This window comes from Chelonus insularis, unplaced genomic scaffold (assembly GCF_013357705.1).
Source record: "Chelonus insularis isolate UGA/USDA-ARS -01 unplaced genomic scaffold, ASM1335770v1 contig_139_pilon, whole genome shotgun sequence".
NCBI classification, from domain to species: Eukaryota; Metazoa; Arthropoda; class Insecta; order Hymenoptera; family Braconidae; genus Chelonus; species Chelonus insularis.
Window position 1 is genome coordinate 1,501,801 of NW_023276379.1, and position 6,000 is coordinate 1,507,800.

Below are 6,000 nucleotides of genomic sequence, written 5' to 3' on the forward strand. Positions count from 1 at the left end.
TTTTGAAAGACATGACAAGACGAAGAAAAAATAAGAAATAAATTTCTCACAGATCTGGTGGTAATTGTTATTGTAATAATTATTTTTTGATTAAAAATACACTTTTGATGTACATACATGGATGAAAAAAATAATTTTCAAGTAAGTAGATAGTATAAAGTCTCATAAAAAAAAAATAACTTTACTAAGTGGTAGTGATGTGTGTCTACCGATGCGTTCTGCGTCTACCGTTTCTTGGACTGACACGCCGCATAATCGTGACGGACGTTATAATCGTCCAAATGTGTCACACACCGCGTGTGCACAACTATTCAAGTACGTTTGTCTGTTGACGCTACAGAGCACAGTGTAAGGGGCCAGAATACATGGATATAGAGATGGAGAGTACGAAAGAAAGAAAAAAATGATAATAATTACTATTAAAGGATAATGTGTAATAATAGATATAATTTTTTATTTAGCATTCATTGAAGTGATAATGTCGAGACGAATTAAAAATAAAAAACCATACAGTTTCGTCGTATCCATCATGACTATATCATAAGAGTGTAATAAGATATCCGCGGATACTCGAAGTCCTCAATTGGTTAATTTACCGGCAGTTAGCGGCTATCCGACCGCTTAGGTCATCCCAACATATTCGAGAGCGTTCGGCCTGAATAATTTATATCTGCCTGTTTACGAGAATTGAGAATAATGAATTTTAACGGCCGACACTCGGCATTGACGACTCCGGACGCGAGAAGTTAATATACCATTCTCACACTTGATAATATAAAATAAAAGAATTTAATGAAATAAATAAATTAATCAGCAATTTGCAATGGTATTACCTCTGAACCAATGAGGATGTTAAATTGTATAAATCAATCAAATTTTTAAGAGACAGTCAACAATGCGTAGGTGTTCTGCATGAACTTCCGGTGTTCTTAAAGCGAAGGGGGAACGTATGTGGATCTCGTAGTCGAGCAATTGTAGGGGAAATTGAAGTGTTGTAAGTGAACAGTCAGAGAGATGGCGCCTAATAGATTAGTTTGTAGGTGGACATATTATATCTCTTCGAGAGTCTGTGTAGATGCTGAAGAACTTTAAATGACAACTGAGGATCAAGAGTCTTGATTCGAGAGGAGACTATACGCACGACACACGCTTGAGGGCGGAAATTAGTAATGTAGCAATGAGCCCTAAGCGAACTAGATCTGTTAAATAGCTCAGATGGATCAACTCAGACGCCACTAGCACAAATAATATTTTACTTACGGTCTTTTATATTACTGATGAACTTTATTTCATTTATTAGTATTATGATTCGTCACTCTTCTACTATCCACCTACATACATTCATTATTACTTGAACATTGGATTCCTGCTTCAGCAATTTTACACTTTTTTCATCATTTTATAACATTTGTATCTAATATTTGTAAAAATATTTATTTGATTAATAAAAAAAAATTGGAAATATTCGCAATAAAATCTTTTATTGAATTTAACGAAATGTATGTTGATATTTGGTTCAAGATGATGATGAGTTTAAATACAAGTGATATTAGGTTAATTCTTACTTTTGGGACATCATGGAACATTAAAATTAATCAATAGTTAGATAATTCTATTAAAAAAATAACCATCAGAAGTGAATCTCTAGAAATCATCTCATGTTAATTTAAAAAAAAATTATTTTATAGTGGTTATTCAAAGTTTTGATTTTATTAATTGAAATAGATATTCCTTGTTCACTTGGCAATAAATATTGACTATAATAATTGGATTAAATTCCAACAGATTAATTATTATTATAATTTTTATGAGATGTTGAGTATATAGTTTACAAGAAAAAATGGAAAAGAGAGAGTGAATGGTTCTGGAACGACTATGATAATTGTAATGAACGCCTAAAGATTCTTCAAGCCCATCTGCGCCTCTTCCTGTTTTAACCCCCTTTTCACAAAACCAAAGCGCACTCTGTACAAACTCAGAAGCTCTTAAGTACCAAAACTTGTACGAATTGATTTAAGTGCTGAATGCTAAATCAACCGAAGGGCTCGAAAATTTACGGTTCAAGCATAGTCTCACTTTATATATAGTATCTATGATGGTCTCTGCTAATTAATTATCACACCATTATATATTACATTATATTATTATTATACATTTTAAAAAAAATATCAGCCAATAAGAATGAATGGAAATAGTTTTTGATTTATACATAAAATTATAAAAACAATAAAACATCGGTTTTCATAACTGACATATCAACTTTTTGATTGTAACACGTGTTCATTACATTTTCATAGAAACTTTTCAAGGTATAACCTGTCAGCTGTACGTTAAAACTTCAATTTAAACATGAACGACTAAATGTATTTTGTTATATGTAAAACAAAATAAGGAACATGCTGTTGTCTGTCTTGCAAACTTAACAATTTTATTTATTTTTTTTTTTCATCATGATGAATTTAATTATGTATTACTAAAGATCTTCATAATAACAATGATAATTTTTTTCAGACTTTCTATTAATGTTGATCGACATAAAAATATCTGTTAATCTAATTAATTATTCATATGTTAATTATATTAGATATATTTATGAAACTAGCGCCCCATCTAATTCATGGATGACTGAATTTACTCACGAATACATACACACCAAAGTCAATTCTACATCTTGCGGAAAACATCATTAGTTGGTTCTCACAGTCGACCAATGGCGGTAGTTCACTGATAACATCTATATCCATAAAATGAATTTTTTAAAAATAGGAGACAATAAAAAATAAACAACAATATTCATTCGTTCTAGATATTGTGAGTAAATAATTTAATATATATATTATTATGATGAGTACACACTGACATCAAGGAGTAATAAATTAGAAAAAAATTAACATAATTGATACATTAAATAAATAATAGTCGATTTTAGATCTAAATGTTGGTCCACGTTAACTCAACGAATACGTATACGTTTAATGATGAAAATGACCAGCGTCCAAGGATGCATTTTATTGTTCCAATGGCTTTTATAGCCACAGCACCAGACGGATTTTATTTGTTTGGAAGAAGATTGTAGTGATGAGGAATCCTGTGCAATTAAACGCTTATTGCCGACGTATCTCTGAATCGATCCTTACTAAAATAAATATTAGCAGGAGCAATAAAAATGCTATCAGATAGCTTCAAATTTTTCAACTACCATTCGAAAATAATTATTTTATTATGACTTTTCATCTGTTAAACAATCTAAATATTTTTCTAACACGAAATAACTATGAAATTTGATAATTATTAAATAATTTATATTTAATATTATTAGTAACAAACAAAGAGTAAATTTTTTAATTAATTTGATATTTGTGAGTATTACTGTAATATCTGTAGTTCCATTGCAAGGAAAATTCTTGACGATAAGGATCAACGACTTTGAGCATTCGGGGAGGTTCCATTTCCGTAGTGGAAGTATCGAAGCGCTCCAAAAGGGAATGATACTACTAGCTACCAGATGGGGAAAAGGGAGAATATCAACCGTAATAGGAAGATTGAGAGTAAGGGAATAAATACCAAGAGCCGACGAGAGAAACACAAACAGTAATTACGAATATCTCCTAGTAGGATCGAAAAGATATCGCAAATCTTTAACTGGTTTCAGCTGTTTCCTCTTCTTCTATTGCAACCCTCCATATTCTTACTCTTTTCCACTGTGTATTACTTTACCTTCAACCCTTACAGTTTTGCTTTTCCTTTCACTCAACAGATTTAAACCCTTCGGTCGTACTTTTAGATTACCCTGCTCTTTCCTCACCTTATTTTGTGATGAAAACTTATTTGTAATTACCTTATTTAATATCTCAACGACATATCTGATATTTAAAATCGATTTTTCTTCAATATCATCAGCAAAAATATTTTTTTTTATCACCAATCTCTTCATTGTCATGGTAAATATATTCTTATTGGATGTGATAGGATGGAAAATGTTGAATTGTTGTATAAGTTTGATTGAAGAATAACTATTTAAAATTCAATTTAACTGATAGTTATTTTTTCAAGGCTTTTCGAAGACAAATTGTTCATGGAGTATCTAGGAGAAACTAAGGGATTATTTGTGAAAGCCACAAAAAGGGTTGACAAACGATCCACACACCCGGCGACCCTCTTGGCATTGGCTTCTCTTTTGCGCCTTGAATTAGAGTGGGTGGTTGAGGGAAGGACGAAAAGGGCTATTTGGCTAAGAAGGGTACCCGATGTAAAAGGGATACCGCGGAATTAAAGGCAAAAGACTTCGATTATTATTACCGCGGGGGTTTTATTCGCAGTCGAACGCGTATAAACAAACGTTGAGGGTAAGCAGAAGCACAGACTGTCTTTAATTTTTTTTTTTTCCTCGACGCCTTTCTGTTGGCAATAAGTCTGAGTCCTCCATAAAATAATTGTTAGATGTTAATCAGGCATATTATTTAAAAATTTTCTACAGTTAAATTCATAGAAAAAATATCATTCCAGATAGAATAATATTTGTATAATTTAACGACCAAGATAATCATAAAAAAAAAATCGATAATATAGAATTTATCATAGATTATGATAGTATTTACCATCAAATATTTGTTTATAGCCAGAACCTTTATTTCACAACAGACAATAATAAAATTAGTCAAGAAAAAGATCAATAACGGAAAGTTATGTGGCTCTATCTCTCTGGAAGAAGTTTGTTTAACCATTTTATGGTTTAATTTATAAATCAAAAATATTATCGAATAAAGTAGAAAAAAAATCACAGGTAAAACATTAAAGGTGATGCCGTGAGCATTATATTACTGTGCAAACACTGACAGGTTTTTGGTGTTGAGGAAATTCGAACAAAAGGCAATCGAGACGTAGGTTAAAGTCAACGTGGAGTGATGAAAAGAATAGTACAACTGAAAACAAGAATATATTGTTGTTTGTTCATCGTTCTAGCGTTCCATGATGCACGCGGTAAAACGAGTGTCGTAAAGAAATTAGAGACTTATCAATTTCCGGAAACAGCTGTGGCGGAACTTACGGTCAAGCTGGTGATCAGAGTTACAATGATGTCTATTGTCTCGGAGGGTATAGTGTATACCAAACCATGGAAGAAACAGAGAGAATGTAAACGAAAAGTCTGCAAGTGATACGGCAACGGGAGGTGCAGTAAAGTCTCGAAACAACGACCACGCCAAGTGTCATTGAAGGTGTAAGTCTTACTATCCATCTATTCATATTATTTTTATAGCTCATGATGATAACATTTCATTCTCAACTGGTCTCGCTAGATGCACACTTGATACATCACTGCAATATATTTTTATTTCAGTAAAAATACTATCAAATTATTTTTCTAAATCACTAAAAAAATATTTTTATTCCTAAATATTCATACTAAATCATCATTATTATTTGGATCAATACAATTAGTGCTATATGTTGCCAATAAAAATGTATCTGGACGAATTCGTATAATTTATGTATTATATAACACCCACATCGTCATGGTTCTTTTTTTATGACTTATTGATTTTTAATTCTAGTCAATAGAGGCGAAACATGTGTGTTTTACTTTTTTTTGCATGAGTGCGTGGATACACTTGTTGAATGTTTGGGTCTCGCATGGGTCGCTTATGTTTGGTGGCCAGTAAAAACCCCCGAGGGGTGATTTTTTTTTCTCCATTACGATCCATGCATCTGTATATTGAAGGAAAATAGTGGCTTACCGAAGCTTTAGATATCCATCAGGGATTTATATTTTGCAGTTTTTAATACTTGGAGATAATTGTCAATAAAATGTAAAAAAAAAGATGAATGTAAAATATGTTTGAGTATTTTTTGTTTTATGTAATATTGTGGTGAATAAATATTTATGTGTTATATTTAGATGAAATTGATAAATTTGTAGTTTCATTTTATTTAGTTAACGAAACAATCTAGAAAGAAGGAAAATAATGTTGATACACAAGGGAAGAAATGATATTTAAAGTG